The 22019-nt window shown below is 44.4% G+C and overlaps 1 protein-coding gene across 9 annotated transcripts in view; it reads right to left on the bottom strand.

Moving 5' to 3' along the window:
* Positions 1–1773: 1773 nt before the first annotated feature.
* Positions 1774–22019, bottom strand: part of ZHX2 (zinc fingers and homeoboxes 2) — a 197353-nt gene continuing 177107 nt past the window's right edge. For all 9 annotated transcript variants that reach the window (XM_054497457.2, XM_063669042.1, XM_054497454.2 and 6 more), the window contains one exon: positions 1774–3043. The gene's annotated coding sequence lies outside the window, so the exon portion shown is untranslated. The remainder of the gene's footprint in view (positions 3044–22019) is intronic.

Below are 22019 nucleotides of genomic sequence, written 5' to 3'. Positions count from 1 at the left end.
AATTAGTAGGCTCCCATGACAACCGCTTAGTATCTGCATGATCTTGGGCTTGTTACAAAACCTCACTAAGCCTCAGTTTCCTCATTTGCAAAATGGGGGCACCTATCTCTCAGGGTTGTAAAACTAAAATAAGAAAACGTATGTAAGGCACTCAGCGCAAAGCCCAACCCATAATAAGTGCTCAATAAAAAAGATAGCTATGATTTTTACTTTTATTTATTTATTTTTGAGATGGAGTCTTGCTCTGTTGCCCAGGCTAAAGTGCAGTGGAGTGATCTTGGGTCACTGCAACCTCTGCCTCCTGGGTTCAAGCAATTCTTGTGCCTCAGCCCGAGTAGCTGGCATTACAGGCACATACCACCGCACCCAACTAATTTTTGTACTTTTAGTAGAGACAGGGCTTCACCATGTTGGTTAGGCTGGTCTCGAACTCCTGGCCTCAAGTGATCCGCCTGCCTCGGCCTCCCAAATTGCTGGGATTACAGGTGTGAGCCACTGTACCTGGCCTATTTTTATTTTTGAATCGCTGTCTACATTCAACTTTGCGAGTGGTAAAGAGAATTAGGGAGATTTTGGAGAGGTGTAAAGTTATGGAAGATCTATGGCCCCTGCTCTCAGCTTGGGGGAATTGACAAGCTGACCAAATGAATCCTAGAGCTGTGTGGTGAGGGCTATGTGCAGAGAGGGTGTCATGGGAGCCCACAGGATGGGGGACTGAGGGAATCCCCCAGACAAGGCCATGCCCTTTTGAATCTTGAATTTTTCAGTGTTTCCTGTATTTTGGGAAGTGGGTCTTTCCCGTTATCTGTAGAATAAACACATGCTAAGTTTAGATAAACTGGCCAAAAGTCTGTAAGTTCCCGTAAAAATGAAGCATCTAGACCAAGAGGTTCCCAAGGTGAGGAACCTGTTAGCAATGTGCATTCTCTGTTCCCACCCCAGACATGCCGATCAGACAGTCTAACCAACCTTCCAGGTGATGCTGGTGCCCACTCATGTTTGGGAACCACTGGTCTAGACGAGTGTCAGGTGTGAAGAGTGAGGGACTTTTTAAACCTCACCAGGGCAGAGATACTTAAAAGCCACCTCAGAGAAATGGCAGTGCCCCAGCTACCACTCGCCAGCAGCCCACGGAGCGGGAGTGACTTAGCTCAGGTCATCCAAGGGCGAGCCTGTGCACAGACGGGCTTCTCATTCCCACTCTGAAGCTCTTCTCTTGACTATTTTATGAATCTATTTGTGAGACCCGAGAAGGAAGGGCCTATAACTTCCTTCTCTGTGTCAATGAGATCTGCTGAAGATTCCTACAACACTTACATCCAGTTTTTTTTCGTGGGGGGAGGGAGGGGACAAAGTTTCACTCTTGCTGCCCAGGCTGGAGTGCAGTGGCGCCATCTTGGCTCACTGCAACCTCCACCTCCTGGGTTCAAGTGATTCTCCAGCCTCCTTAGTAGCTGGGACTACAGGTGCACACCACCACACTCAGCTAATCTTTGTATTTTTAGTAGAAATGGGGTTTCACTATGTTGGCCAGGCTGGTCTCGAACTCCTGACCTCAGGTGATCGATCCACCCACCTTGGCCTCCCAAAGTGCTGGGATTACAGCGTGAGCCACCGTGCCAGGCCTACATCCCATTTTTAAAGTCCAGTTTGTGACGTCAGATCCCTCCAAGATGGAAAATGAATTTGAAACGGGAGGTATCCAAGTCAGAACCCTTACACCAAGTCCTCGGGAGCCAGACGACAATAAAGAAGGCGAAGTAGAGGAAAAGGTTATAAAAATGTTTAGTCTTTGCTTTATTGAGTTACAACAAATGAGCAACAAGTTAGAAAAATTGGTTTTATTCAAACTTCCTAGCGTTTGACTTGTGCGGTGTACTCAAATGGGGGGCAGTGTGGGAGGGGGAGGGATTGCAACCAGAATTCATACTGCAACACGTACACCAGATACGTCTCTTGGTTTTCCTTCTTTTAAAAGTTAGGACTAACTGAAAAAAAGTGCACTCAGGTATCTAAAATTGTCCCAAAACAAACACACACGCAAACAAAAAAAATCAATTCATGGTGAGGCTTTGAGCTAAAATCCTGTCAATACCACACCGAGAAAAGGCAGTGAAGAAGAGAAATGAAAACCAAAGCCATTCACCTCTGTACCCTCCAGATAGGAAGATCTTATTGTTGTTGTTTTAATGTCACAATAGTACTGATCATGCTAACAGAGGCGGGAGCCTCTTCTGCTGGTATTTAGAAAGGTGCTTAAAGAAGTCAGCCACCTGCTACCCAGTTCTCCCAGGGCTGGCTGGGCACAGCCTGGCCCAAGAGGACAAGCAGTTGAGAAGCCAGATCCCCTCTTGGTAGTTCAGAAAGCCTTGTGTGGGGCTAAGGCAGGGACCCCCAAAAAGGCAGCCAGGGGAAGAACTGGAAAGGAATTTGATTTGGAAGATCTGCCGTCTGTCACCTCTCTCCAAGTTGAGACAGGGGCCTGGATTTCAGCCCTTCCTGCCGAGAAATCTCCCAAATTTCAACCTACCTTTAAAAATAAAGTCTCCCTACTTAAAATCCAGTAGATATCATGGCACTAATACTAACACCCCTTTCCCCAAATTAATAAAACAAAAATAAAAAAAAGAAAAAGAGAAAAGAGAAAAGCAAGGTGGTTAGCCCTCCCTCCTGAAAAAAACCTTACAATGGTAGTGCTGGAAAAGGAAGTTGCCCTTGATTAAAAAGGTAACAAAATTCCCACATTGTACAAATCGGTTCCAGTATAGCAAGAGGTGAGGGCTGGGGCAGAGGAGCAAACTATGTACAAGGACCCATTGAAAACGCAGTAGTAGGACTTTGGCACTATGAACAATTCCCACCGGTCCTCTGGGAGGTGCATCTGAGAGTTGCTGGGCTTCCCGCACCCTCCAGGCACATGCGAGCTAAGTAGTTCCACTTGGAGTCACTGGCAAGGGTGGCCCATGGCTGGGGAGGGACCATCTCTTCTTTCTTCAAAGACAGAGCATCCCCTTGATCAGCACAGCAGTTCTAACAGACTTCCCTAGAAGACACAAAACCACAGAGTCAAGATGTCAGGCAAATGACCATTGTTCCCTGGGGAGAAGGCATCATGGTTTGCTTCTTCCTGGCTCTCCTGGGTTGGTGTGGGGGCCTTTCCAAAGTCATCCTGGGGCTTGGAAGAGAGACACATGCCCTTCACGTATGGGGCCTGTTGTAAAGAAACGAGTGTGTTTTCTGAGCACAGTCCGCCATAATAGGAAAAGCCTCCAGAATCAGGCCTTCGAAAACACAGTGACTTTCTGGGCAAGCGAAGGTGGTTGCCTGTGACTCTTTTCATCCTTACAAGACCCTTTTATTATTCCTAGAAAGTCAACCAGTCCCAGTGGCTCCTAAAAGGCCTTGGAGTCAGACAGATCTGGATTTGGGTCCTAACTTCTCCCCTTAGTGGCTGCAGGGCTGTACCTTTAGGACTTGATCGCTCTAGGGCTTAGTTTTTGCTTCTGTATAACAGGGATGACACTAGCACCCACCTTAGAAAGTTGCTGCGATGGTGCCATGAGTTGATGTACACAACAGTATTTGGACTAGTGCCTGGCACATGGTAAGTATTGTAGATACTTCTGCTGTTTTTATTAGATGGAGCCTTTTCCAAACGTGGTAGGATATAGAAGAGTGATAAGATGAGGTATTATAAATGTGTTTTTATTTAATGTTTATATGAACTCTAAGAGGTGTAAATATTATTATTATTCTTATTTTACAGTTGAGGAAACTGAACACATAGGGGCCTAATAAGTTTCCCAAGATCACACAGCTAGTAAGTGGCAGAGCCAAGATTCAAACCCAGGTAATCTCTAGAGTCTGTGCACTTAATAAACAGAATTATTAAGAATCAGTAGGAAGAAATGTTTAATTCTTATACCCTTGGAAGTAATGAAAATAGTCCAAGGACCTTGTTATAGGTGGAATGGTGTCCCCCCAAAAGTATATATTGAAGTCCTAATTCTCAGTACTTCAGAATATTACCCTATCAGAAATGCCTTTAGAGAGGTTAATACAGTTAAATCAAGTGAGAATGAGGCTATCAGGGTGGACTCTAATCCAACATGACTAGTGTCCTTACAGAAGGGGGAAATTTGGACACAGAGACAGATGTGAAGACTCACACACAAGGAGGAGGCCATGCAATGATTGCAGATATTGGGCTGACGCATCCACAAGCTAAGGAATGCAAAAGACTGTCGGCAGACACCAGAAGCTGGGAGATGGGCACAGAACAGACTCCCGCACAGCCCTCAGAAGGAAGCAACCATCACAGACTCCCTGATTTTTGTCTTCTGGCCTGCAGAACTGTGAAACAATAAACTTCTATTGTTTTGAGCCATCCAGTTTGCAATACTTTGTGGTAGGTAGAGGAAATGGGGACAGGTCTCCATCATTACTTTTGTCTCCTCCCAAGATCTAGAGATCCTGGGAAAGGGATCCAAGGCTCAGGTCTCTAGAGGACACAGCCAGTATTCCATGACAGGCTAGAAGTTTTTCAGATCTGTAGATTCTCGGAGCCACTGGCCTTTTCTTTGCCTCCCTCCTGGTAAGGCTTTTTGGCCACTTCTCTGGCTGAGAAGTCCCTGAGAAGTGTTTGTTTTGTTTTGTTTTTTGTTTTTTGTACAGGGGCTAACAGCAAGGAGAGTGGACTTCTCAGCCAGAGGCATCAGCTGATCATCGATAATGCCATTCACGCCTAACGTTTGGATGTTAAATGCACCCACATTCCCTAGATGCTCCTGGGAGTAAGATTGAATATTGGAGTTAAGAAACCAGTTTATAAAAGAAAAGTCTGCAGATAAAACCAGATTCCAGGGGTGTCCTTAGGATCTGGACTACCTAAAAGTCATCCAGCCAAAGTCACCAAGTTGTAAACACTGCAGGGATCCTTATAGGTGACGCTGTCAAGATCACTCCTTTCACCAGGGGAAAAAAAAAAAAAGGAAGCTCAGGAGGAAAAGTTCTTTCTCTTAGGCCACGGCCTGCTCAGGTGCATGGTCAAAAACAAGAATGATCACGACTCTCCCTCCAACAGTGAGAGTAGCTAGTTTCTCACACCAGGCCCCATGCTAAGTGGTAATATGGCTCATCTCATCTACTCCTTACAGTGACTGGCAGGTGATTGGTAGACCCACTTCATAGCGAAGAAATGGAGGCTTAGAGAGATTAAATGTTGTGCTTAACATTAGGTAACCAGTGAGTGGTGGAGCCCGATTCCACCTTGGCCAGTCCAACTTCAGAGCCTCCTGATTCTTAATTGCTCCTCCCTGTACCTATTTTGGGTCCAGGTCATGCACAGCCTCTTCATGCACAGAGCTAGGTAGCAATTGAAGAGAGCATGATGGCTTCAAAGGTAGGGGGCTGGGGCACCCAGTGAGGACCATGAGCCTTATTGCTGATCCCAGGCAGAGCCACATGCACTCCCTGGGTTGGCACAGTAGCCCACGGCCAGCCTCTGCTGGTGCTTTCCAAGAAACAGGGTTTTCCCCAGCAAATGGGGACTTCCACCACCTTTGGGAGGGAGGCTGCCACTGATTGGATGTCCCCCTGAATACTTCCAGATCCTAGGAGACAAGGCCCAAGGTGGGAAGACAGCTACCGATGTTCTTTCTCCCAACCCGGCTAAAGAACGTTGGGTCAGCACAGGACTGCAGGATGGGGTGGAAAGAGCTGTGGAGTTGGAGAAAGCTGGGATCCAGGATCTGCCACTTCCTGGCTATGTGCTGAGGTTGGTTACTTAACCTCCCAGAGTCTCACTTCCATTGCACAGAGCCCATGGGCTGCTGGCAGGGTTACAGACAGGGTGCAAAGCAAGCAGGCTGACCCCGCCATCCGCTCCCTGTGGAGTCTGGCCCATGCAGGATACTCAACAGGCATTTGTCAATGAATGGAAAATGGAAAGTGAGCATAGTGCTGTCAGAGGAGTGGCTGTGACCCAAAGGTGGTGACAAAGTGCACATTTCAGGATTGCTGTTCTATAGAGCATTGCAGTGCTTTGGGCTGTGTGGCTCTTGCTAACTCCCCTGGGCTTCTCTCAGAGTCCTATTACCTGGTCAGAGACAGTCACCCAGCAAAGGGCCAATGCCTCATCCTAGAGTACCTCTCAGAGCCCTGGAGGATGCTACAAGGCCATCTGGCAGGGCCTGAAGATAGACGGCTTCACTTTTCCTGAGGAAGGCCAGGCATTCAATTGGGGCCTTAGGTGGTAAGTGAGCTCACCTGTGTGCATGTGAGTCTAACCATCTTCTCTTTCTCTCTCATATTACAAATGACACTGAACCCTTCTCTTCAAGTGATTGGCAAAAACTCCAGCTTTTTAGATAAACCTCAACATTAAGGTGGTTCTCCATCTGGCAATGTGTTTCTATGATTCCTTGTGTAACTTCTTATGCACAAACACATACAACCCTCCAATCATATATGTTCCTTAAATGATGAACAAAGTTCTTAAAATAAACACACACACACACACACAGACTGCAAGGCCAAAAGGATGGCCTGAGAAAAGGGAGACAAAGCCAAATTGACTTTGTGTGGCTTTTGCAGAGGTCTCAGATGTGTATGGATGGCTCTGTGCCCTGGGAACACCCTCAGAACCACTTAGACTTTCTCCATTGACCTTTTCCTGGGTGTTGAGCAGTGGACAGGATTTGGGTTATGGGAGCTGGCATCACCCTCAAAAGGAGACTGGGAAGATGCTGGAAACAGAAGACAGGGGCCTGCCCCCTCTTCAGGGGTGTCTTCCTTGGATGTCCTTCCCCAAGGCCCTCGGCAGAGGTGCGGTACAGTGGGTGGAGGCTGTCCTCCCATTTTTCTGCCTACTGGCCTTTCCTGCCTTCACCAGCTGCTCTGGGACAAAGCCCTGATCTCCTTTAGCCCTTGGGCCTATAAGGTTTGGCTCTGGCCTTACTTTGGGCCACTATTCCCATGCATCTGCTCCACCCTTGGGGATTCACCTGCTCACATGTGGGGTCCTTTCTAACCCCTGGAAGTCAGGGACACAGCTGAGGCCCAATCACCCCACCTCAGGCAGCAGGTCCCATCTGCATGCCACTTCTTCAGGAAGATCTTTGCTCCCAGACCCCACCATCAGATGTGCCTGTTAGACATTACCACGCAGGTGCTGTCTTCAGATTGCCTGGTTAATTGTGAGTGGATATGAGGCCTGGGAGGACATGGATGTTGCCCATCATGCTCTCTGCTGACTCCGCCATTTGCTCCCTGTGGAGTCTGGCCCACGCAGGATACTCAACAGGCATTTGTCAATGAATGGAAAATGGAAAGTAAGCATAGTGCTGTCAGAGGAGTGGCTGTGACCCAAAGGTGGTGACAAAGTGCACATTTCAGGATTGCTGTTCTATAGAGCATTGCAGTGCTTTGGGCTGTGTGGCTCTTGCTAACTCCCCTGGGCCTCTCTCAGAGTCCTATTACCTGGTCAGAGACAGTCACCCAGCAAAGGGCCAATGCCTCATCCTAGAGTACCTCTCAGAGCCCTGGAGGATGCTGCAAGGCCATCAGGCAGGCATTTCCTTATGGCCCCTGGGACATTTCTACCACGTGATGTCCAGCCTCTCGGTGAACACGTCCCAGGACGGGAACCCACCGCCTCCCACCCTCCTTTTCTGGCTTGGGGAAAACTTGGAATATTAAGAAGTACTAATTCTTTAGCAAAATCTGCTTCTCTGTTACTTTCCTCATTGCAGAAACAAAAACATTAGAATTGTTTTCCCATGTGACAGCTTTCTGTTTCTGTTTCTCTTTAATTTTCCCAGGAGAACTTTCCCTAGGGCCCTAGGGACTTGGGAGTGAGTAACACTGCACTCCAGGAGAAAGGAAAACAAACACTGAGAGAGTGATTGATTATCTCTCCATAACATTTTTTTTGAGAGGTGTAGCAAGGTTTATTGCTCATTTGCCAAGTGCCTGTTATCTGCTAAATATTTTGTTCCATTGTCATCTGGCTTCTATTTTTGTCACGGACAAACCTGTCTGTTTAATTGCAGTTTCTCCACAGGTAACATCTTTTCTTTCTGGTTGCATTTTTTCTCTCTTTGCCCTAGCTTTATTGAGGTATAACTCGTTTGCAGAAAGCCGCACGTAATGGATATAATTTAGTGAGTTTGGGCATATGCATACAATCATGTTACTGTCACTACAATCCAGTAACAAACATAAAGTTTGCTTGTGTCTATTTTTGGGGGGGCAGTGGGGAGGTAAGGATACAACAATGAGATCTGCCCTCTGAACACATTTTGAAGTAAATATCTTCCTATTAACTACAGGCACTATGTTGTACAACATATCTCCACAAGTTACTCATCTGTATAACTGCAACTTTACACCCATTGTATGAAAATTCCCCACCTCCCGCTGCCCCATCCCCTGGTCAACATCACTCCACTGTCTATTTCTGTACTGCTCCATAATATTTCTTTCTTTTTTTTTTTTTTGAGACAGAGTCTTGCTCTATCACCCAGGCTGGAGTGCAGTGGCATGATCTTGGCTCACTGCAACCCCCACCTCCCGGGCTCAAGCAATTCTCATGCCTCAGCCTCCTGAATGGCTGGAACTACAGGCGTGTGCCACCACACCCGGCTCTAATTTTTGTATTTTTAGTAGAGGTGGGATTTCACTATGTTGGCCAGGCTGGTCTCGAACTCCTGGCCTCAAGTGATCCACCTGGCTTGGCCTCCCAAAGTGCCAGACTACATGCGTGAGCCACTGTGTCTGGCCTGCTTCATAATATTTTTTTTTTTCCAAGACGGAGTCTTGCTCTTGCCGCCCAGGCTGGAGTGCACTGGTGCGATCTCGGCTCACTGCAACCTCTGCCTCCCAGGTTCAAGTGATTCTCCTGCCTCAGCCTCCCAAGTAGCTGGGATTACAGGTGCTCACCACCATGCCTGGCTAATTTTTGTATTTTTAGTAGAGACGAGGTTTCACCATGTTGGCCAGGCTGGTCTCGAACTTGTGACCTCAGGTGATCCACCCGCCTTGGCCTCCCAAAGTGCTGCGATTACAGTTGTGAGCCACCGTGCCTGGCCTGCCTCATAATATTTGAGTTCAAACTTTCATTTCTTTTATTGAGGGTAGGGGGCACTGTCTGATTTTTAACTAGAATTTAAAAAGGGGAAATGTGTTGGCCTGGAGAAAGATTAAGCAACTTCCCAGTGGATGACAAAAACTCTGTGCCATCCCAAATTGTCCGTACACCAGGCTTGGGTCAGTTTTGGCCATATCCCACCAAAGCTCTCCTTCCCTGCAGTGGTTTGAAGGGCCTCTAGGGTTGGGGAACTTGCTGAGACCCACAGGCCAGGTATATATTCCTCAAGCTGCTTGCAGGGAGGCTCAGAGACAGCAGGAATGCCTTTCCTGCTCCTGCCCTATCAGTGCACGTTGGCCAGGGGAATTTAATAGAATCAGAGCGAATGGAATTGTATTTTAAACTCACTGGGCAGATTCCCCAAAGTGCTTACATGTGTGGGTGTGGGGGTGGGTTTGAATTCCAGCTCCACCACTTTTTACCTCAAAGACTTGCATGAGCTACCTTTCTGCACCGCCTTCTCATCAGCCCTAAATAAAGAAACTAACGTGAAGTCCTGCCCAAGTCAGAGTCTGAGCTCAGACTCGCCTAACTCTGCCCCACCTGACGGTTTGTCTCTACCTGCCCTGGTAGCTGAAGACAAAAGACATAATCTTTTGGAAGCTCTACGGCCCTGCCCATCGCCTAAGAAACCCGAGTACTCATCCTGGCCAGTGTAGGGCAGGATTATATCCCCTTCTACTACTGCAGCTGGCGCTCTCCTGAAAGCACCACCTCCTGGCTGGAGGCCAACCAACTCAAGCCATTACAGCAACTCATAACAGAACAACCCTGCTTCAAAGAAGTAAACAACAGCTAATGCCACTGCCTGCAATACCCTGGCTAACCAGAGGTCCTGAGTCTGTCCATGTGGCAGTTTCACTGCTAGTGTAACCAGCATTTGAGAAAACCAGTGCACTAAACAAAACTACAACCAAGGACTCCCACAGAGTCCACTTCACTCCCATGCCACCTCCACTGGAGCAGGTGCTGGTATCCAAGACCGGGAGACCTAAAGATAGATCACATCACAGGACTCTTTACAGACATTCTCCAGCACCAGCCTGGAGCCCAGTAGCCCCACTGGGTGGCTAGACCCAGAAGGGCAATAATAACCACTGCAGTCTGGCTCTCAGGAAGCCCCATCCCTAGAGAAAGGGGGAGAGCACCACATCAAGGGATCACCCCATGGGACAAAAGAACCTGAACAGCGGCCCTTGAGTTCCAGATGTTTCCACTGAAACAGTCTACCCAAATGAGAAGGAACCAGAAAAGTAATTCTGGTAATATGGTAAAACAAGGTTCTAAAACACTCCCATAAGATCACACTAGCTCTCTAGCAACGGACTCAAACCAAGATGAAATCTGAATTGCCAGAAAAAGAATTCAGAAGGTTTATTATTAAGCTACTCAAGGAGGCACCAGGAAAAGGTGAAACCAATTTAAAGACATTGAAACAACAATACAGGATATGGATGAAAAGTCTCTAGAGAAATAGATATCATAAAGAAAAGACAGTCACAACTTCTGGAAATGAAAGACACATTTAGAGAAATGCAAAATACACTGGAAAGTTTTAACAACAGAATCAAACAAGTAGAAGAAATAGCTTTAGAGCTTTAAGACAAGGCTTTTGAATTAACCTAACCCGACAAAGACAAAAACTAATTAAAAAAAATGAACAAAGCCTCCAAGAAATTTGGGATTATGTGAAATGATCAAACATAAGGATAATGGTGTTTTTGAGGAAGAAGAGAAATCTTGAAGTCTAGAAAATTTATTTGAGGGGATAATCAAAGAAAATTTCCCTGGTCTTGCTAGAGATCTAGATATCCAAATACAAAAAGCTAAGAGAACGCCCAGGAAATTGATCACAAAAAGATAATCACCTAGGCACATGGTCATCAGGTTATCTAAAGTCAAGATGAAGGAAAGAATCTTAAGACCTGTGATGCAAAAGCATCAGGTAACCTATAAAGGAAAACCTATCAGATTCACAGCAGATTTCTCAGCAGAAACCCTGCAAGCTAGAAGTGATTGGGATCCCATCTTTAGCCTCCTTAAACAAAATAATTACCAGTCAAGAATTTTGTATCCAGTGAAACTAAGTTTCATAAATGAAGAAGATATAAAGTCTTTTTCAGACAAACAAATGCTGAGAGAATTCGCCACTACCAAACCAGTGCTACAAGAAACGCTAAAAGGAGTCCTAAACCTTAAAACAAAATGTTCTTATAGCATAAAATAGAACGTTCTTAAAGCATACATCTCACAGGACCTATGAAACAGTAACACAGTGAAAAAAAAACCAAGGTATTCATGCAACAACTAGAATGTGAATAGAACAGTACCTCACATCTCAATGCTAACACTGAATGTAAATGGCCTAAAGGCTCCGTTTAAAATATGCTGAATGGCAGAATGGATAAAAATCTACCAACCAAGTATCTGCTGTCTTCAAGAGACTCACCTAACACATAAGAACTCACATAAACTTAAGGTAAATGAATGGAAAAACATATTCCATGCAAATGGAAACCAAAAGTGAGCAGGACTAGCTATTCTTATAGCAGACAAAATAGACTTTAAAGCAACAACAGTTAAAAAAGACAAAGAGAGACATTATATAATGATAAAAGAATTAGTTCAATACAAAAATATTACAATCCTAAATGTATGTGCACATAGTACTAGAGCTACCAAATTTATAAAACAATTACTACTAGACCTAAGAAATGAGATAGACAGCAACTCAGTAATAGTGGGGACTTCAACACTACACTGACAGCACTAGACAGGTCATCAAGACAGAAAGCCAACAAAGAAACAACAGATGCAAACTACACCTTAGAACAAATGGGCTTAACAGATATTTTCTGAACGTTCTACTCAACAACTGCAGAATATACATTATTTTCATCAGCACATGGAACATTCTCCAAGACAGACCATATGATAGGCCACAAAACAAGCCTTAATAAATTTAAGAAAACTGAAATTATATCAAGTACTCTCTCAGACCACAGTGGAATAAAATTGGAAATTAACTCAAAAAGAAACATTCAAAATTATACACATACATGGAAGTTAAATGATATGCTCTTAAATGATCCTTGGGTCAACAATGAAATCAAGATGGAAATTAAAAAATTATTTGAACTGAACAATAATAGTGATGCAACTGATCAAAACCTCTGTGATACAGCAAAAGCAGTGCCAAGAGGAAAGTTCACAGCTTTGTCTACATCAAAAAGTCTGAAAGAGCACAAATAAACAGTCTAAACTCACACCTCAAGAAACTAGAGAAACAAGAACCAAACCCAAACCCAGCAGAAGAAAAGAAATAACAAAGATTAGAGCAGAACCAAATGAAATTAAAAAAATAAAAATAACAACTCAAAAGATAAATGAAACAAAAAGCTGGTTCTTTGAAAAGATAAACAAAATTGATAGACCACTTGTGAGATTAACCAAAAAAAAAAAAAAGAAGAGAGAAGATCCAAATAAAACTCAATTAGAAACAAGATAGGAGATATTACAACCAATACCACAGAAATACAAAAGATATTCAAGACTACTATGAACACCTTTATGAGCACAAACTAGAAAACCTAGAGGAGATAAATAATCCTGGAAATATACAACCTTCCTAGATTAAACCTGGAAGAAACAGAAACTCTTAACAGACAAATAACAAGTAGCAAGACTGAAAGAGTAATAAAAAAATTGCCAACAAAAAGAAGTCCAGGACCAGGTGGATTCACAGCTGAATTCTATCAGACATTCAGAAAAAGAATTGATACCAATCCTACTGAAACTATTGCAAAAGATAAAGAAGGAATCCTCCCTAAATCCTTCCAAGAAGCCAGTATTACCTAATACCAAAATCAGGAAAGGATGTAACAAAAGAAAAATAAAACTACAGACCACTATCCCTGATGAACATAGATGCAAAAATCCTTAACAAAATACTAGCTAACCGAATTCAAAAGCATACCAAAGAGATAATCCACCATGATCAAGGGGGTTTTATACCAGGGATGCAGGGCTGTTTTAACATACACAAGTCAAATGTGGTACACCACATAAACAAAAGTGAAAACAAAAATCATATGATCATCTCAATAGATGCAGAAAAAGCATTTGACAAAATCCAGCATCCCCATATGATTAAAACCCTCAGCAAAATTGGCATAGAAGGGACATACCTTGAGGTAATAAAAGCCATCTATGATAAACCCACAGCCAACATTATACTTAATGGGGAAAAGTTGAAAGTAGTTCCCCTGAAAACCGGAACAAGACAAAGATGCCCACTTTCACCACTTTTATTCAACACAACACCGGAAGTCCTAGCCAGACTAGGACTTCCGGTCCAGACAAGAGAAAGAAATAAACGGCATACAAACTGAGGAAGTCAGACTGTTGCTATTTGCTGATGATGTTGATTATATACCTAGAAAACCCTAAAGACTCATCCAAAAAGCTCCTAGATCTGATAAATGAATTCAGTGTTTCAGAATACAAAATCAACGTACACAAATCTGTGGCACTACTATATACCAATAGCGACCAAGCTGAGAATCAAATCAAGAACTCAACTATTTTTATAATAGGTGCAAACAAACAAACAAACAAACAAACAAAAAACCAACTTAGGAATATACCTAACAAAAGAAGTGAAAGATCTCTACAAGGAAAACTATAAAACACAGCTGAAATAAACCATAGATGACACAAACAAATGGAGACACATCCCATGCTCATGGATGGGTAGAATTAATATTGTGAAAATGACCATACTACCAAAAGCAATCTATAAATTCAATGCAATTCCCATCAAAATACAATTATCATTCTTCATAGAACTAGAAAAAACAATCTTAAAATTCACGTGAAACCAGAAAAGAGCCCACATAGCCAAAAGCAAGACTAAGCAAAAAGAACAAATCTGGGGGCATCACATTATCTTACTTCAAACTATATTACAAGGCTATAATTACCAAAATAGCATAGTACTGGTATAAAAACAGGCACATAGACCAATGGAACAGGATAGAGAAACTAGTTATAAAACCAGATACTTACAGCCAATTGATCTTTGACAAAGCAAACAAAAACATAAAGTGGGGAAAGGTCACCCTATTCAACAAATGGTGCTGAGATAATTGGGTAGCCACATGTAGAAGAATGAAACTGGGTCCTCATCTCTCACCTTATGCAAAAATCAACTCAAGATGAATAAAAGATGTAAATCTAAGACGTGAAGTCATAAAAATTCTCCAAGATAACATCAGAAAAACTCTTCTAGACATTGGCCTGGGCAAAGAGTTCATGACCAAGAACCCAAAAGCAAATGCAGCAAAAACAAAGATAAATAGATGGGACTTAATTAAACTAAAAAGCTTCTACACAGAAAAAGAAATAATCAGCAGAGTAAACAGACAACCCCCAGAGTGGGATAAAATATTCACAAACTACGCATCTGACAAAGGACTAATATCCAGAATCTACAAGGAACTCAAACAAATCACCAAGAAAAAACAATCCCGCATAAAGTGGGCTAAAAACATGAATAGACAATTCTCAAAAGAAGATATATGAATGGCCAAAAAAATATGAAAAAAATGCTCAACATCACTAATTATCAGGGAAATGCAAATCAAAATCATAATGCAATACTACCTAACTCCTGCAAGAATGGGCATAATTAAATAACCAAAAAATAATAGATGTTGGCATGGATGTGATAAAAAGGGAACACTTTTACAATGCTGGTGGAAATGTAAACTAGTACAACCACTATGAAAAACAGTATGGAGGCTCCTTAAAGAACTAAAAGTAGAACTACCATTTGATCCAGCAATTCCACTACTGGATACCTACCCAGAGACAAAGAAGTCATTATATGAAGAAGACACTTGCACACGCATGTTTATAGCAGCAAAATTCACAATTGCAAAAATATGTAACGAGCCTAGATGCCCATCAACCAACAAGTGGATAAAGAAAATGTGGTATGTATATACCATGGAATACTACTCAGCCATAAAAAGGAATGAAATAATGGCATTCACAGCAACCTGGATGGAGTTGGAGACCATTATTCTAAGTGAAGTAACTCAGGAATGGAAAACCAAACATCATATGTTCTCATTCACAAGTGGGAGCTAAGCTATGAGGAAGCAAAGGCATAAGAATGACATAATAGACTCTGGGGACTTCAGGGGAAGGATGAGAGGGGGGTGAGGGATAAAAGAGTACACATTGGGTGCAGTGTACACTGCTCGGGTGATAGGTGCACCGAAAGCTCAGAAATCACACCTAAAGAACTTATCCATGTAACCGAACACCACATGTTCCCCCAAAACTATTAAAATAGTTTGGAGTGTGACTGTGAGAATGAGATGAGTCAGCACATGCACAGTGCCTGAGCAGGCCTGGAACAGTGAGTGCTCAGCAGTGCTACCCTGTGTCACCGCCCCAGACCCCCCAGCCCAACCCCTCCTGAGATGCAATTAACACCCACTGGCATGAACATGTGGGGCCCCAACAGAAAAGGTCAACTTGGAAAGGCAAGAAGCAGGGGGCCAAGTTCTTCTCCATATAGAGAGCAGTAAGCAAGTTCAGATGCAGTATCTATTGGTACTAATGCTAGAACCCTGCTCTAGGGGTGATATTGTTAGGCTTTGTGTCCCCACCCAAATCTCATCTTGAATTATAGTCCCCATAATCCCCATGTGTCAAGGGAGAGACCAGGTGGAGGTAACTGAATCATGGGGGTGGTTCCCCCAAGCTGTTCTCCTGATAGTGAGTTCTCATGAGATCTGATGGTTTTATAAGGGGCTCTTCCCTCTTCCCTCAGCACTTCTTCCTGCCACCTTGTGAAGAAGGTGCCTTGCTTCCCCTTCGCCTTCTGCCATGATTGTAAGTTTCCTGAGGCCTCCCCAGCCATGATGAACTGTGAGTCAATTAAACCTCTTTCCTTTATAAATTACCTAGTCTTGGGCAGTTCCTTATAGCAGTATGAAAACAGCCTAATACAATTCATTTATATTATCTTTTCATTTATATTATCTCACTTAATCCTGACAAATACAGGCAACTGCTTGTAAGCATTATGAACAGAATTATATCCCCCCTAAATTCATATGTTGAAGCCGTAATTGCTAAGGTAACTGTATTTGGAGATAGTGCCTTTAAGGAGGTAACTAAAGGTGGGGTAATTAAGTCCTAATCTCATAGGACTGGTGTCCTTACAAGAAAAAGAAGAGACACCAGCCATGTGAACACACAGAGCAAAGACTATGTGAGGACACAGTGAGAAGGTGGGTGTTGGCAAGCTACAAAGAGAGGCCTCACCAGAAACCAACCCTGCTGGTGTCCTGAGCTTGAACATCTAGCCTCCAGAACTGTGAGAAAATAAATTTCTGTTGTTTAAGTGACCCAGTCTGTGGCATTCTGTTCTGGCAGCCTTAGCTGACTAATACAGTAAGTATTCAGGTTACAGAAAGAATAAAGTAAAATGTATAGGCACGTGGGTGCTCTAGAATTTTCCACCATCCAGCCTCCGTTTTCCACTAGGGCAGATGGGTCTGAATGCCTTGGACATTTGCAAGTTGGTTTTCCTTTTGCTCCTCCCTCGAGTAGCTCAGAGGGCATCAAACTTTCTCTAGGGTTATGCACGATGAACCATGTCATCTCCTTTACTGGTGAGACAGAGGAGTTTCAAGGGAAATTTTGATTATATGTGAGTCCACTTAACACTCTGGCTTTTAACCTCTGCACTTCTGTGAAGTGTGAACCCAGGCAAGTCATGCCCACCATGGCCACTTTTCAGTTACCCTTGAGTACGTTGTTTCCTCTGTCTGGAATGTTCTTCCCCTCCTCTCTGCCCAGCACACTCCTGCATGTTGGTCTAACCCTTTGGTTTTCAATCCATCCATTATTTCTTCTTCTTATTTATTTATTTATTTATTTTTTGAGATGGAGTCTTGCTCTGTGGCCCAAGTTGGAGAGCTGTTGTGCGATCTCGGCTCACTGTAACCTCCACCTCCTGGGTTCAAGCGATTCTCCTGCCTCAGCCCCACAAGTGGCAGGGACTATAGGCATGCACCACTATACCCCAGCTAATTTTTGTATTTGTAGTAGAGACAGGGTTTCACCATGTTGGCCAGGTTTGTTCGAACTCCTGACCTCAGGTGATCTGCCTGACTTGGCCTCCCAAAGTGCTGGGATTACAGGCATGAGCCACTGTGCCTGGCCCCATTACCTCTTTAGGAAGTGTCCCCTAAACCTTAAACGCGCTATTTAAATCCTCAAATTCCCATATTCTATACTCTAACGGCACCAAAAAACATGTCAGTATAGCAACTTTCGTTTTTGTTTGATTAAAGATGGGTTAAAACTTCATTTCCCATTAGACCAAGGGCTCCATGAGGGCAGGGACATGCTGGGCACACTACCTTCCAGAGCCCAGCACACTGCAGACATTCCACAAATACTTGATGGATGAATGAACCAAGTCACTTATTAGGAATGTCTCTGGGCTAGTGACTTCATCTCCCTGGGGCCCACATCCTTCCTCTGAAAATGAGGGGGCTGGATTTCATGGTGGCTAAGCCTCCACAAGTCGCCCAAGGCACAGTGAGAATTCCTAGGGTGAGAAGCTCCAGAATTCAGTAAATGGAAGTGGTATCAGTTAACTCCCTGTTAGGCACGAGGGAAGCCAGACTAATGGGCAGTCCCTGAGAAGCATCACCAGTAAATATCTGGTGACGGATTCTCCAACAGGCCTTTCTCTTGAGCTTCTCACACACGGGAAGCAAACTGTATCCAATCCCTCTCCTCTCGCTGCTGTCAACCATTGGAGCTAATGAGTGATGGGAAAAAATGAGGACAAGCAAAAGGACTGAAATACCAGATCTCAACTATCTTTTAAAATTCTCTGGTTCGTTCAATAAACCGTTACTCAGCATCTGCTCTGAATCTAAACTAGGGATTCAGAGATTAATGAGATATGGTCCCTGCCGGTAAGGGTCTGGTACAGGAGAGAGGGAAACAGACGACAACAATATTTTCATTCATTCACTCATTAATTAGCTAATTAATTCGTTCATTCATTCATTCAAATACCTGCATTTGGACAGCTAATCCGAACAGAGTGTGAGGGCATACCTCTTCTGGATCTTAAATTGTAACCAGAATGCAACGCTTAGCAGCCTTAAAAATTTTAACCAAGCTGAACCATGGAAAATACCTTTCTGACATTTCACAATTTTTTCCTCTTCTCCAAAGTCATCCGGAATTATCAGGAGTTGGAAACTGTTGACAGAAATCAGGAGGCAGCGAAGGTGGTGGCTGGAGCTTTGGAGTCAATTTTAGACACTGGCTGAGTGAACTCTGGCAGGTTCCTGAGCCTCAGAATTCTTTGTTTAAAATAAATGGGAAGGCGGCTTGCACATGTAGGTTGGTGGGAAGTTTCTGAATCAGACAACATGTTGGAAAAGCCACCTCTCCCCCTCCTAGCTCCTCCGGTTTCTGTGTGCAGTGCTCTCATGAAACAGGTGTTTCTATGTCCATTTCTCACCTTTATTAACCGAGATTAGGTAGGGGCTGTGTCTTGGTCATTCTGGCAAATCTACACAGACTAGCACAGTGCCTGGCACAAAGAAGGCTCTCTAAAGTTCCTGCTGAATGAATACATTGTGGATTAGTTTCCACTCCCACACAAAATCAATAAATGACCACACTCTGCTTGTTCTGGGCTATGCTGGTGGTGCCACTGTTGGAGAGGGCGGGGCCATAGTGGCTGGGATCAGGCACTGGCCTGACAGTTGAGAGGTGGCCTCCAAGGTCTTCCAGCTGTTGGCTGAGGAACACAGGGCAAGTCACTCATTTTCTCTGGCCCTCAGTTTTGCCCTCTGTAAAACGGGGACAAGGCTGTACCTACCTCACAGGGTGGGCATGAAGTTGAAATGACTTAGTAGACGTGCTTAGAAGGCAGCTGAGCACACAGTGGGTGTCAATCAATGGGAACCTTCATTAGCAATAGTAACGGAATATTCCATTTGACCAAACATCAAGGCTGATGGCTGACAATGTCTTGCTCAAGTACGTTGACTCATTTTTCCGAAAAAATAAATCTAATTTTCAGCCTTTTCCTAGGACAGGTCCCTCAATGGAATGGCTCAAACATTGTTCAGACACAGGGACTGAATCAAGACAACACAATTCAATGGCTGGGAAGTATTCCTTATCTTTGTGTCTAACCTCAGGGCCGAGGTGAGCCTGGACTGAGTCAAATGCTGTCCTAAGCCTTGCAGAGCTTAGAGAGATTTGGTTGCAGGAGATGCTTAACGCCTACAGAGGAAATCGAGTCCTAGAGCCAGCTCTCAGCTGCTTGCTCAAGTTCCTCCCCCTTCACCCTCTTGTGCATCACATAACACCTTTTATAAAGTCAAAACCATGAATTATTTCAGGATTATTATGTGTCATAACTGAACTGAACTTCAGGTTCCTAAATAAATATTTAAATAGGGACATCACTGAATATTTATGAATTCAAGAGACTCATGTGTTTGGTTTATAAAAACTGTGAAGCAATTTGGAGAGATTTTTTTTTCCCTTTAAATTGAAAGATTCCTTTAAGGAGTGCCTCTGTCCAGGATGTGGGAGAACCTTCAATGCCACCCCTAGTGCAGCTGGCAGCCCCTTTCTCAATACCATGGAACTCCAATGGTGGGGTGCGGTGGCTCCTGCCTGTCATCCCAGCACTTTGGGAGGCTGAGGCAGATGGATCACCTGAGGTCAGGAGTTTGAGACCAGCATGGCCAACATGGTGAAACCCCACCTCTACTAAAAAAAATACAAAAATTAGCCGGGTATGGTGGCACGTGCCTGTAGTTCCAGCTACTTGGAAGGCTGAGGCAGGAGAATCACTTGAACCTGGGAGGCAGAGGTTGGGGTGAGTCGAGATGGCACCACTGCACTCCAGCCTGGGCCATAGAGGAAGACTCCATCTCGAAACAAAACAAAACAATGGACCTCCAAAATATCAGGGAGCCATCAGGGATATCTGATGTTGCCACATGTGGAACAGATCTTAGCATCCTGTTTAGGGATGTTTTCTAGCTCACAGTTGGGGCATTTACCATAATTAAACATAAAGTGGGGTTCCTGCATGTTCCTTTTTTTTTCTTTTTTGTGAACACAGCTAGTCCCTGTCCTGAGAAGGGGGGTATCAACTAGAAATGGAGAATTTCTGTCAGAAATAACGAGGTAAAGATGGCAGGAGGAAGAGTGAGGACTTTGGAGACAAACTCATGTGTTGGCTGGGTGAATGTGGGTAAGTTCTTTGGTTTCTGAGTCTGTTTCTGGGTTTATAGAGAAGCTACCTCCCTCGGAGAATTAAGTAAGACCATGTATGGTCAGAGCACCTACCTCGACCTCTGCTATTCAGGCGACCTTCGTTCATCATTCCATCCTTCCTCCCCAAAGGTTTTCTGTATGGTTTTAACATTCCCTCCCTCATTACTGTCTTCTTTGGGCCACTGGGGCATCAGGCAGGATAACATCCCACCCCCATGTGCATTTTCAACTGGTGGTAGTGGTATTAGCTTGGGAGAGAACAGATGGGGACGAGGGCCTCCGGAGAACTGCCGCCCCTAGACAACCTCCCACTCAGCCATGGGGACCTGGAAGTGCCATCTGAGCTTACCTTGGCATACAGAGACACTGAGCATCTTTCTATTCAAATTCAGCAAACATAACTTGTTCAGAATAGCTTTTGTCTGTTATGGAAAACCATTGAGTTTGCTTTCAGTTTGCCTCCTCTTATCCTTTACCGAACCCAAACTCTACCTTTTGGCTATGCCCAACCTCTTTTGGTTTCTCACAGGTGGCATTGCTTTTCTTGTCTCTGGACCTTGGCCTGTGCTGCTTCTTCCATGTGGACCCCTCTTTCCCTTGTCTGTGCACTTGGCTAACTCCTCATCCCATGAGTCGGATGTCCCTTCCTCCAAGAAGCTCCCTAACCCCCCAACCTGGGTGTTCCTCCTCTGAACCCCCACACAGAGCCGTGCCCTTCCCCATCGTAACACATATCACACTGATGAGTAAAGGAAAGTGTGATTTCCTCTCTCCTTGGCCTGCCCGAGCTCCACAGTGAATGGGTACTGTGTTGTCTGTCTCTCTCATAGCACTATTTCTAGTGCCTGGAGTAGCAGCAGGCATACAGTAGGCGCTCAGAAGGTACTGTTGAATGGAACTGAACCCTATTGTCCTCTCTGGGGTGGGAGGAAAAAGCAACCATGTAGACACGTGTCATGGATGGGAAAAGATCAAGGATAGAAGATGGGGGGTCCAGCGTGGTGGCTCACGCCTGTAATCCCAGCACTTTGGGAGGCCAAGATGGGTGGATCATCTGAGGTCAGGAGTTTGAGATCAGCCTGGCCAACATGGCAAAACCCCGTCTCTACTAAAAGTATGAAAATTAGCTCGGTGGAGTGGCACATGCCTGTAATCCCAGCTACTTGGGAGGCTGATGTAGGAGAATTGCTTGAACCCAGGAGGTGGAGGTTGCAGTGAGCTGAGATCGTGCCATTGCATTCCAGCCTGGGCAACAGAGTGAGACTCTGTCTCAAAAAAAAAAAAAAAAAAAAAAAAATCACTCCCTCATTTTAATGAGGGAGGTATGGGCTAGACTGGTAGGTTCTTCTAAGGTGGGAGAACGGCCAGAGGTGGCCAGGTAGAGGTGGGAGGTTGCTGTCATTGTGATCTCAGTACACTTCTATCCCCCTCCTTTCACTCGTGCCCTCCCCTTTGGGTTGTGCCCACACCCTTGACACACAGGCATTTCCTCCTGCAAGTGGGAGGAGAAAGGAGAATGGAG

Source organism: Pongo pygmaeus, chromosome 7 (assembly GCF_028885625.2).
Source record: "Pongo pygmaeus isolate AG05252 chromosome 7, NHGRI_mPonPyg2-v2.0_pri, whole genome shotgun sequence".
Classification (NCBI taxonomy): Eukaryota; Metazoa; Chordata; class Mammalia; order Primates; family Hominidae; genus Pongo; species Pongo pygmaeus.
This window is presented reverse-complemented; position numbering and strand designations above follow the sequence as displayed.